The sequence below is a fragment of the Ipomoea nil genome, unplaced genomic scaffold (genome assembly GCF_001879475.1).
Source record: "Ipomoea nil cultivar Tokyo-kokei standard unplaced genomic scaffold, Asagao_1.1 scaffold2826, whole genome shotgun sequence".
NCBI classification, from domain to species: Eukaryota; Viridiplantae; Streptophyta; class Magnoliopsida; order Solanales; family Convolvulaceae; genus Ipomoea; species Ipomoea nil.
Window position 1 is genome coordinate 66776 of NW_017619254.1, and position 13969 is coordinate 80744.

The following is a 13969-nucleotide window of genomic DNA, read 5'->3' on the forward strand; positions in this document are numbered from 1 at the left end:
TGGTCTGCATAGCGCTTTGGGTTATGTTGCCAACGTTGGCCCAATATCCTAAACCATTCCCTGATCATTTGTAGGCCTCGGGAAACAGACTACAAATTCAAACAATGGCCTTCTATTTGCAATTTTATTTTTTTTTATCTCGTAAAAATGTGTATATAATTCACTATCAATCTAATAACTGTTCTTAATTTTTTTTTAATAACAAATTAAGTTAACCAGTCAATATTTTTTTTCTTTTATGTATTTTGGATTTTCAAACTCAGATTTTTTTTAGCTTAAAAGTGATATGATATAACAAGCTTCTTCATAGTTCATACATAGCTGCTAATATTAACTGACTACAATATATAGCTTGTGAATGTTTCACCCCGATGCAATACATACCATCCGGCATTGACACCTTTAATTATTAGAGAATTAAATATTGTTTATTTATTAAACAGCAAGTTAAATACGAATTTTGGTCATTATTATTTGAATTTTTAATTGAACGGACGACGGTTCTTTTATGGTTTTATTTACTATATATTTTGAAAATTATAATAGAATTTAGATTATATTGACAAAATATTGAGTAGTAAAACTGGATAATCATATCATTCTTCCAAGGATAATCATATCATCTTCAAGACATAAGGATGTAAATCTTTTTCATAAATCATAATTATAAGGGCAATTATAATCTACACTTTAGAAAAGTAAGTTTACAAAGAGAATATTAGCATGCCTTTTGATTAAAAATTAAATTTGAAAAAAAATACTTTTCACTAAAATGAGTCATTTTTACTTTGATTATAATTGATATTTTTTGTAGATTTCATTTTTCATTGATAGCCAAATACTAAAAATTAAAACATACTTTTTTTCAGTAATTTATTTTAGTTTTCAAAAGGGCCCTTAATGATGTAAATGGGTTGTAAAGTGCTGCAAAAATTATACCATCAACCAGGGTTTCATCTTACATTGTGTACTTAGACCAAAACAACATTTAGATTATGTATTTCAGTTAATAAATTATGTGTCTATAAATAAATATAAGGTACCTAATATTTTAATTGTATATACTTACCTAATTTATTAACTAAAGATACATAATATGGTACCTATATGTACATAATCTGCATACGGTCTAGTATTTCACCATACATATGATGAGTTCTTGTTCACAATATAACAATTAGGTGCCGTTTAGTTGCGGAAAATATTTGAGGAGAAATGAAATTGAAATTCCATGGAAAAGAAATTATCGGGAAGATTAATTACATTTTTTAGTTGGTGGAAAATAAATTACTGGGAATATCGATTCTGTTGTTTGGTTGAATTTCGAATTGTAAGGAATAATGAGTATAAAAACAATTATACCCCTAAACAATAATAATAATGGTAATTAAGAAAAGTTGGTGATGGCATAATTGTTCTACTTGTTTTCCATGGAAAACAAAATACCAAAGGAAACCATAGAAAATGTTTTCCTCAATTTTTAGGAAAATGTTTTCCATGAACCAAACAAAGAAAAATCTAGTTTTCCTCAAATTCAATGAAAACATTTTCCATGAACCAAACATGATCTTAAATGTGTGGTGGGGCATGGCCGGAGGGCGTGTAAGATGAGCAACAACACATGACCTCAATTTTTTTTTTTTTTGAAAGTTACTGGCTCTATTACATTGTAGTATCTGTTCATACATGACCTCAATTTTTAAATGGCCTAATATTTATTTTAGACCTAGCTACTTAAGAAATTTAAAAAAAATATATATATCTACAATTAATCTTAAAACTCATCAATTTTTCCTAAATCACTTATCTCTGCTAATAATTAGGACCTAATTAATTGAGCATGGCAAAATCATTCTGTAACTGAAAAAAAAAGTCATATATTTTACAGTATTGGTTTTAAAGATTGCGCTTATACTTTTAATATAATTTCATTTATTTATAAAAAACGAGGCCACAAAATTTAAAAAATCAACCCTGAGGGTAAGGTTATTTTGAATTTGTATTTAGATGTCATTTTCGAAATTAAAATTAAAACATACGACTAATTCCATCTATGGATGGGATATTTTGGTGATGTTTTTATTAAATATATTGACAACCATGTTTCACTGACATCATTATTTTAAATTAGTAATTTTTTTATTTACTACTAGTATTTGCGCCCGTGCGATGCACGGAATGGATTTGTTGTAATATATTAAGAATATTTGGATCGATATATAATTATTTAAATTAAAACATCAAATATTTTATATAATGCAATTGAATGTATGGTTTGGATCATTTATGTGTTTTTATGTTATTAATTGCTCAAATTAATAGCTAATATGTAGATGTACGCATGCGGTGCTGTAACTTTGGAGATTTTATTTATCATTGTTCAGTACTTTTATAAATTAGTCAAATGTGCTCGTTCTCTAGCAACTCAGTTATAAAAATGAATTGATACCCTAATTTATTTGTATGAAAAATATATTTTTTGTCTAGATATATAGCAATTTTTCCATTTAAAAAAACATAAAATCACAAATTGTATTTACATACTATTGAAACCTCTTTGTAGACAACATTGGTAGTAACAACACAATCTTGTCTATCTTCGTCTAGAGCTAACACCTTTAGTCCAAAAGGATGGGTGACTCGGGTGAAAATATATAATGGTAGAATTTCAGTCAATTAGTGATCCTTTTATATTTTCAGTCAATTAGTAATATCAAATTCATTTTCAGCCAATTATTCTTTTTTATTTTTACTTTTGTCAATTAGAATATTAGATGCATTGATATTTTTACCTAATTTCTGTTCCAGTTATAATTGATAATGTAGAATATTTTTATTAAAATATTTTCGTTGTATTTTTAATTTAACTTTACTATTGTTTAAAATATGCATTTACTATTGATGATGTAGAATATTATTATTGAAATATTTTGTCCAATTTTTAATTTCTATTCCATTTTTTAATTAAAATGCAATGATCTGTCAATTTATTTTTTCATTTCAATTATGGATCATTTTTTATTTGTAGTCAATTATTAATATTCATTTCCTTTTATAATTTCAGTCAATTACTAATACTAGATTCATTTTCAGACAATTATTCTTTTTTATTTTCAGTCAATTAGTTAATTAGAATATCATATGCAGTGATATTTTTACCTATCTGAACCATTTCTAATTAATGATGTAGAATATTTTTATTGAAATATTTCCGTTTCATTTTTAGTTTACCTTTACTATTGTTTAAAATATGTCTTTACTATTGATGGTGTAGAATATTATTATTGAAATCTTTCCTTTTCATTTTTTATTTACTTTTACTTTATGATGTATGATATTATTATTGAAATATTTCCGTTTCATTTTTGATTTATGTTTCATTGCTTGAAATTGTGAAATATTTATGATATAATTGTGATTTAATTTATTCTACTCTGTAATATTATTGTGAAAAATTAAAATACAATAATCAGACAATTTTCTTTTTCATTTTAGTCAATTATGGATATTTTTTATTTTTAATCAATTATTAATATTCATTTCCTTTTACAATTAACCTAATTTCTGTTTCTTTTTTCATTTTTAATTTTCAGTCAATTATTAATATTCATTTATTTTCTAATTTAACTAATTTTTGTTCCATTTTTAATTAATGATGATGTAGAGAATTATTGTGAAATATTTATGTTCCTTTTTTAATTTACCTTTACTATTTACTATTGTTTGAGCGGGAAATCAAGTAAATAGAATTTTGTTTTTAATTATATTATAGATTATAGATTATAGATTATAGATTTTCCAGCAATTCAAACACTCCGATCCCTTAGTATCCCATCAAAAAATGGATAAAGAAAAATCATTTCATTAATAAAATTAAAAATAGTTAAATTAAATCTAACAATGCTATATTTATTTGTAACTGTATATTAATTTCATTTTGAAATCATTGGTTCACATATTTGAATTATTTATTTTTTCTTTAATTATTATAAACAGAAATAATACTGTACTAATTAATTTATGATATTTATCAAATTATATTTTTAAAAAATATAAGATTTACACATGTTATGAGGGGTTAAAACATATTTTAAAATTATTTTTTATTAATAAGTATTTTTATTTTCAAAATATTTTTCAGCGGCCCACACACTCCCTTAGACTCCCATAAAAAAGTAATAAAGAAAAGTCATTTCATTAAGAAAATTAAAACTAATTAAAGTACATCTAATAATGCTATATTTATTTGTAAATGTATATTAATTTTATTTTGAAATCATTGGTTCACATATTTGAATTATTTATTTTTTCTTTAATTATTATAAACAGAAATGATATTGTAGTAATTAATTTATGATATTTATCAAATTGTATTTTTAAAAATATAGTGTTTTACCGGCAATTTATATCATGCACCAGGGCGCGCATTGCATTGTGCGCCCTGATGCAATACATAACTGTATAAAAAGATACACATAATTGTATAAATAAATACACATAATTGTATAAACAAACACACATAACTGTATAAAAAAATACACATAATTGTATAAATAAATACACATAATGATATAAACAAATACAAATAATCACGTCAACCCCCTTCCGCGCCTCCCAAAACGACGTCGTTTTGAGAGACGCGGGACGTACAGTGCTGAGCACGCCGTGGTGCAGGATATAACGATTGTGTTTTACCCATGCGTTGCACGAATTTATTTATTTTTTTTTATATTATGAATTTAAAATTAAAAATAGAAAACAATGAAAATATATTATAATGTACAATATAATAATATAGTTGGACTTTTATATATTTGGTCAAGTATCTATTTTCATAATATACAAAATTTAAATTTAAATTTTGTATGGTTAATGTTTTTTGGTGTGAGAATTTTTTTTGTATGGTTAATATAATCTCTAATCATGTTGTATATTTAGATAAATTTATTAAAAAAATCACATAATTAAGTTTATTTATTTCTAATTGTATTTCATATATATTATAATTTTAAAAATATGAATACTAACTAAAAGAATTATATTTAGAAATCAATAAAAAAATGTAAATTCTAAATTTTGTATGAATATATTTAAACTCTAATCGGACATATTTCCTTATATAATTGTATAATACATTGTATATACACATAATATTTATTAATATGTATATAGAAAAATTCTATAATATAATTTCATTAATTATAATTTATATTGATAGATTTATAATTAAAAAAATTACATTTAGAAATTTAAAAAGTAGCATTTAAATATTGTATGATTATTATAGTGTATAATTGTATGATTATTATAGTGTATAATTGTATGTATATTTTTTTAAAAAAATTATAAATATTCATGTTTTGTTAATTTTATACTTTCATTTCTTTAATTATATTTCATATTTTATTAATTATAATTTAATGAAATTGTCACAAATATTTCAAGGGAAGAAATCTTATATTTCTCAGTTTCAATAATTATATTAATTATAATTAATAAATATTATTACCATAATAATTTCATTAATTATATTAATTCTAATATTTGTTCTCTTCCAATATTTAAACACATTACCATAATTATCATAATAATTACACGAAAGAAGGAAAGAAAATTATTAGAATAATTACCATTAATAAAAATTAGAAAATTATATTAAAAATTAATTATATATTAAGGTAAGTATAATTTATTTTATGCCAATAATATTATACATTAAGTATATATATAATTATAGAAAAGGAGATATAATTTTAAAAAGTAAATTATTAATTAGATTACCTAATATAATTGTCCTACTAATTGATTCCATACTACTATGTATAATTCATATATTTCAATTTTTTAAAGCTAAATACTTATTAATTACCTTAATAATTAAGATAATTTTTAGTCAATCAATATTCAATAGTACTAAGTGTATTACTTCGAATTTTTATAAATAAGATATAATATTATTAAATCAAAATAATTAAAATAATGTGTCGATATTACAAAAGATTTTATAATAGTAATTTTTATTGCATAATAGAATTTGTCAATTATTAAACATTGTTTATGGTAATTATTGTATGACATTTAATACTAAGATTATTAGGTATAATTTTTATAATTAAGGTATAATATTATTAAATCAAAATGATTAAAAATAATGTGTCCATAATATAAAATAAATTATACTTGTCTTAATAATTATTTATTAATATAAATTTACAATTATAAATTTGTATACGAAAAAACATATAAACTGAAACTTCTGGTTAAAAAAAAAAAAAAAAAAAAAAAAAAAAAAAAAAAAAAACCTCTCCATTTCCCCTTTTTTTTTTTTTTTTTTTTTTTTTTTTTTTTTTTTTTTTTTTTGGGGTCACCAATGGATTGTATTTATAGGTAGAGAATGTAAGAATTATAAATTAATAATATAAAGTTTCATTTTCCATTTTCGTTTCTATTCAGTCAATTAGAAATTTTTTATAATTTTCAGCCCATTAATAATATACATTTCCTTCTTCAATTTGCATAATTTCAATTTCGTTTTCCAAATTCGTGTTTCATATGTTATTCCCATGCATACATAATATTCACGTTACTATAAATTGATTAGCAATTAATACATTTACAATATATCATAATTATGCAATATTACCAATTGATACATTTTAATTAATTTACATTAAACATATGTTTACCACGGAAGAAAATGGGATATAATTTAAAAAGTAAATTATTAATTAGATTACCTAATATAATTGTCCTACTAATTGATTCAATGGTTGTATAATTTATATATTTGTAGACTTTTTAAAGCTAAATACCTATTAATTGCCACAATAATAATTAAGATTATTTTTAGTCAATCAATATTCAATAGTAGTAAAACTATTACTTTAATTTTTTATAAATAAGATATAATATTATTAAACCGAAATAATTAAAAATAATGTATCCACAGTACAAAAGATTTTATAATGCTAATTTTTATTGCGTAATAGAATTTGTCAATTATTAAACATTATTTATGGTAATTATGCTAAATTTACAACATCAAATAATATCTCAAAATCAACTAAATACTTAAAACTGAAATTACTATACAATAATATTTTCCTCAAAATAACAAATAATAAAACTTTATTCCTTCTCAACTTGTTCATCCCGAATTCATATCGATGTTCACCTGTATAAATAATTTTACACAAAAACAGAATGTAGACAAAAATTAGCATAAGCTAAGTAAGTTTCACTTCACCCCGTAAATAATGGTTTGAATTTTTTATATTTTCAAAACTCATATAATTTCATACTTTTTCAAAATACATGTAGAGTTATACATTTTCTTGTATGGAGAATAAATAGTTATTTATGGAGAAGTAACCAAACTTTTTGAAATCCACTTTGAAACTGGACTAAAATCTATGTGCACACCCCAGAAGATTCCAAGCCACTGGGTAATATATGATCCAAGTAGTTAGGTTTTCCTACCTACTACCACTCAAACAATTTGGAAACTGAATCATAACTTATGTGATACACTCTCATGTGATTCTAAGCCCAATGAGTAGTAAATAGTCCAAGTAAACATTACTCACTCTTACTTGGAGTGTATCACATAAGTTATGATTCAGTTGGACACCACACAAATATATTATTTTCTCAAAATTTCATTATTTCTCCACAAATAAATACTTTCTCCACAAAAATACAATTTTCTCCAGAATATATAATTTTCTCCAAATACAATTTTCAAAAAAAAAAAAAAAATACAATTTTCTCCACATGATTTGTCCAAAATATAATTATAGTCCATAATCCAGTATTAATACAATTTCACAATACTACTATGTATACAACACCAAAAATTTCAAGCCAAGTATTTACATAACACACGAGTTCTACAAATCGAAACTCATTCTCGATATTTCGAGAATCACCACTCACAATATTACTATTTATCGATAAATGTACTTGTGTTAACATGAATAACATATATCATATAATATCACATATAATATCAATACATACAGTACTCGGGGAAAATAATAATTTTGGTGAGTATAAAATCTTACCCTCAAAGGCAAACTTTCTATAATCTTAATATCATCCTAACCACCTTGATAAGAAACCTGCATGTGAATCAAATAAATCCAATAATAATAATAAGCGAAGCATATTATTCATTGATCATCATCATCATCAATGTCAACAGACTTAGATTTAAACAAAAGAATTTGGAGAGTAGAAACAATTACCTGAAGTAGAGATTAAGTGAATGAGTTTTGCTAGGATTGAAGAAAACGTACGAATATATTAAAAATCATGTAGAACCAGTAGTGTGAGGGAAGATGAATGAATGCCAAAGTCTAAAAATTTGTATTTATAGGTGAAAAATAGTAATTCGAAAGGAAAATATAATAATTTATTTAAAAAATATAGAAAGTAAAGTAAGTATGGTAATAAAATTATTATTATTATTATTATTAGTATATATAGATTAAATTAAATATTAATTGTATATAATGTCTATATATATATCACACAGAATATTTACTATATTTAATTATTTAATTATTCTTTTACTACCTAATTTATATATTATTACTATCAATATATACATCTAATATCTAATATATATATAATATCACACGTATATATAAATGACTATATATATATAAATTTTTATATCTATAATTATTATTTCAATATATATGAATTTACAAAAATGGCCCTAAGTTTTGGGGGGAAAATTGGTTTGGAGGATTTTACTTTTATATATATATAGATATAGATTATGCTATGCTTATCTATCGCAGCCACAGTCAAATGTCATCTCACGTTTCGGCCGTGACATAACAAGCTTCTTCTAGAATCTACATTCATACCCTTCAAATCCGAAATCACCATTATTAAAAGTTAACCTCACTGAGATAATCCAGCTAAATTGGTCAAGTTATACGTTAAACTCACAGTGAAATTAATATATTAATTTTTTTAGTTTGAATTAGTGAATTATGACAATCTAAACTGATTTACTTAAATGTAAAAAAAGTTAACTCTACTGAGTGAGTACTGGCAACGAGGTTTCAAATTGAAATTTCAATAAGAGAGAGCTATTGACCTTTTTTTTATTAAGTTGGTCATTTACGAGCAACCTAAGCTAATTTACCTTATTGTGATATTTTGTCGGCTAGGTAACAAAGTTGAGTTTACCTAATATACAACACCTTAAGTAGTGGTTGCGTATTTTTCTCGTGATAAAAAAAAAAAAAAAAGTAATCATAATTTTAATCTATCTGTTTGAGTTTTGGAATCAAAAGTTTAATGCATATAGGTTAAGTATAAACACTTAAAAGATTAAACACGAGCAACAATATTTTGGTGTGCCCGGTAGAGGCATTCTTTATTTAATATTACAATACAGTACTTCAATTTTATAAGTGTTATATTAACATGAATTTAATTTGCAAGATTATCGGTATAAAATTTGTTTATTGCTTGCCTAGTTGCCTCTTAAGGGGGTATGACTCTATTCATTCTTACCCCTCAACTTTCTATTCATTCTATTTGATAATCTTGTTGTTTAGCTATAGCTAATAAGAAAATTAAGAATGGATAATATAACCTAAAAGTACAATCTGGATGTCGTACCATATCATATGTTATGTCACAATTTACGTTGGCACTTTGGTTATCTGCTATGTGCCGATTTCCTCCATATATTTTCCTAATTGATTTACTCTATTTTCTTATTTGGTTTTTTTCTTTTAATGAAACTCTCTTTCAAATTCAAAATCTTGAATTTATCAAAAAACTTGTAGCTACAATTCTATTGTGCATTTTGAGTGAAACTCATCTTGTAATCCTAACTAGTAAAGAAACATAAAGAAATAAATCAACTTAAATTATCAATTACTAATTGACTCAAACCAAAAAAATTAATAGACAATTCATACGAAATTAAAATCGGAACCTTATGAATCACAATGTCACGAGTTCGAATTATTGCCCTCTTGATTTGAGTCGGTCAGCTTTGGGTGACCTAAACTAGAAAAATTTTGTAATCTTTTGTTGGTTAGGATTACAAGATAAAATTTACCTACTCTTAAGGTTGTGAGATTTTTCTCGTCATTTCCAAAAAAAATAAAAAATAAAAATCATATGGTTTCAAAACGCCAAACCTACTCTTCCACTAAGGAGGGAAATTTTGTCGTAGTATCGCTTCGTTTTGATTTAACTGATTACGCATCTGCTGAAAGAAAAAGACAAAAAGTAGTACAGTTTCAATAAATTATTTTTTAAAAATCATATTTACCCTTTTTATTGACTAATATGATCAACATTCATTTATTCAACACAATCGTACAATAAAAATATTTATTTATTTATTTATTTTATATATTAATTCTTTTTTTTTAATCAATACAATATCAATGATTATCCTACATTTGAATTTTATATGTATCACCAACTCAAAATATTCATCCTCTTATAGAACTTTGAATAGGATTGCACTATATATTAGTATTAATTTTTATACCAATTATAATTTATTAAATATGTATGTTAAATTATCTAAGGGAGGCTTCATGGGTATGAAACCATATATCGACCAAACTACAAAATCATTAAAAATTGGACAAACTGTATTTGAACTATTCATTGCAATTCAAGAATCATAAGTTAATGTTTGATAGACAAGTTTACTAAAAGTTTAAACTAATAATTAGATATATGTAACACTTGAAGTTAAATACGTGCATATTATATTTTTATTAGGCAACACAAATTCATGATTTGTTTTATATGAGTTTGATTATAATACAAAATTAATTGGTGTGTTTTATCTCAACTAAAAATATAAATTAATAGTTAAATTATATTTTTATGTTTTGTATATTATATGTTCAACAATTACATGTTGAGGGGAAAATATTTTATACTCGGTACTTATTAATGTATTTATTTATTTATTATCATCATATAATTAAAAATATATTCAACGTTAATTCATTATATTCATAATTAAGGAAGACTATATGTATTCGAAGATCTTTCATTGACATTATGAGCCAGTCTGAATCAAGAGACAAAATTAAACAAATACGGCGTAATAATAATAATAAAAAAAAAGATTAATATTTTAGCATTTTCATTCGAGATGTACCCACTACTGAATGTAGTTTGTTTTCTTTAATAAATATTCAAAAATTTGTGTGAGACCGTCTAGCTCACAAGTCATTATTGTTCATGGATCAAATCTTTGATCTCATTAATTAAATATCCGAACTGTCTCAAAGGTTATCACACAAGTTTTTGTCTACTTATGTTAATAAATGTAATACTAATTATGAATAAAGTATTTGTTATTTATAAAGGAAGACGTAATACTTTTGATGTTAAATGTAATACTTTTACATTTTGATGTAAAAGTATTACTTTTTCTATTAAAAGTATTGTATTTTCCCTTTAGATGAAAAAAGTAATACTTTTAGATTAAAATGTAAAAGTATTACATTTTTCTTTATAATAAATATGTAACAAACACTTTATTTATAATTAGTATTACATTTTTTAGTATAAGTATTACATTTGCAAATTGATACCACCCAGTTCAATCCGTTTCACGTATAAGAATTCGTGAGACAATCTCACACAAATGTGAGTGTTTAAGATTAATATTAGATTTAATATTGCCTCACTACCTTCTAACATGTATAGGCAAAAAAAAAAAAAAAAAATTGATGTAGGATAATATATTTTAAAAATAATGATAATAAAAATATTATTTTTTTCTTCAAAATTTACTTCCTAACGTGATAATAACATTGTTTATTTATTTATTTATTTTTGAGTGGCAAGAAAATTCGTTGTCACTACCCGAATGTATATACTGGATAAACTCCACTCCGGCACAATAGCCTGCAAACAACACAAGGGAAACCTTATGTGCTGGGCTAGCTCAACTAGAGAGTATAGATAATAATCGATTCAAATTGTGACTTTTAGTTATAAGAATTATGTTCCACCCACTCAACTATTCATATATAAGAATGTACAATCACTTCTCTTTTTTTTTTCTTTCTTTTTTCTTTTTTAAAAATTTAATTTATAATAATATGAATAAAAAATAGTGTGTATAAAGTATAACGTAACACTATTAGCGCGCACAGTTTTATTTATTATTATTTTTTGAATATCCCTACCTAGTGAGTCGTGCAGTGCTTGTAGAGTTTAACTCCTTACATCAATGAAAGTCTCATCTATATCTTTTTAATATATTATACTTTTTATCAAAGTCAAATTTTTTACGTTACATTTTTTTACTAAATATTTTATCCAATAAGTATGTGATAAGTATCATAATTTGTTGTCACAGCACAATTTGCCTCGTAATGCCAGTACAAAGTAATTATGTAAAATGATCTAAAGTTAAATAATGACTTGATGAAAATTTATGGTCAATGTAGACCTGTCAAACATTAATGTTAATTATGGATGAATGGAAGTTTTTTCAATAAAAATGGTGATATTGCAAGCAAAGAAGTTGACTGGAAAATCATACCATTTATTTTTCCAAGTGGTGCACTGTCATCTCAAAGAAGAAGAAAGTTTGAAATTTACAGGACATCATTATCATAAAGTCAGAATACTAAAATTTTAGCTCAATGGTTTAGTGACCAGTATTTGGGAGAAGAGACCAAGGTTCGAATTTCGATAATGTCAGTGTAGTCCTGTCACCGTGATTTACATCCTCTTACATGGTTTGTAGAGGGATTCAACCTTTTGGGAGAATAATATTAACATTTTATTTTCAGTATAACAACCATAAATTTGTACTTTTAGTTTTATTTAGAGGGTCATCACACAATCACACTTGTACGAAACCGTTTTACAAATCCTTATCCGTGAGAGTGTGAGACGAGTCAGGTCAATATAAAAATGTAATACTAATTATGAATAAAGTGTCTGTTTCATACTTATAAAGAAAATGTAATATTTTAATGTAAAAGTATTACTTTTTTTCATAAAAAATATTACAATTTTTCTTATAAGTAATGTTACAAGTGTTTGTTGTGATTTGTAAGTTTCAATTAAATCTCAAATTAATTTAATCATTAACAAATAAATCATTTTCAAAGTTCACTACATATACCCATGCCACAAAAATTAGGTAGCAATAAATCAATAATGATTTATTTTTTATTGGATGTAAACTGTGAGATGGTTCGATCTTTCTTTACCCATTTAACAGTTCAAGTTCATCCGACTAATTTCCGTTCTTCTGGGAGGGCATATGAGCTGGCCGAATAATGATTTACTTGTATAACATAAATTTACTATTAATTAAACACGTAAATTAAAATCATATATACTCCGATCCGTAATGAAAACGTAAGAGAAACTGAGAAAGGCATAAACCATAGGAAGTATTGCTTTTTCTTTGGGCGGTCGAAAGATGGAAAAATGTGAGAATATGACCCTTTTGAGTTTTGGGTATATGGTCGGTTACGTTCCAAGTCAAAGTATGCCTTTATTATCCTTTATCCTATAACATATATCAGTCTTTCGACACGTTTACTTCCTATGTATATCGATACTGCATTAATTATTACTTCATATCAACGAAATGTTCATATGTACATTTAATAGCGACCGTACGTGAAAGCTTCTTTTAATCTGTTTCAACTTTAAAAAAAAAAAAAAAATCAAAATGTTGCGACTTATATTTACATGTTACAATTCGTATCAAAGAAAATAATAATACTAGATAAAGATCTTGTAATTTAGCAAGAGGCAATATGTTCAACTATCATTATTTTATATATGTATGCTAAATTTTGAATTTATTCATGAGTTCAATTTTTGCCAAAATTCTCTCAGTTGAGCTTGTCGGAGAGGGTCTTAATTTCTAGTGTGATACTATGATTTATTCCATGTGAATTTTGTAAGATTTTTCCTTATAATATATATTGAT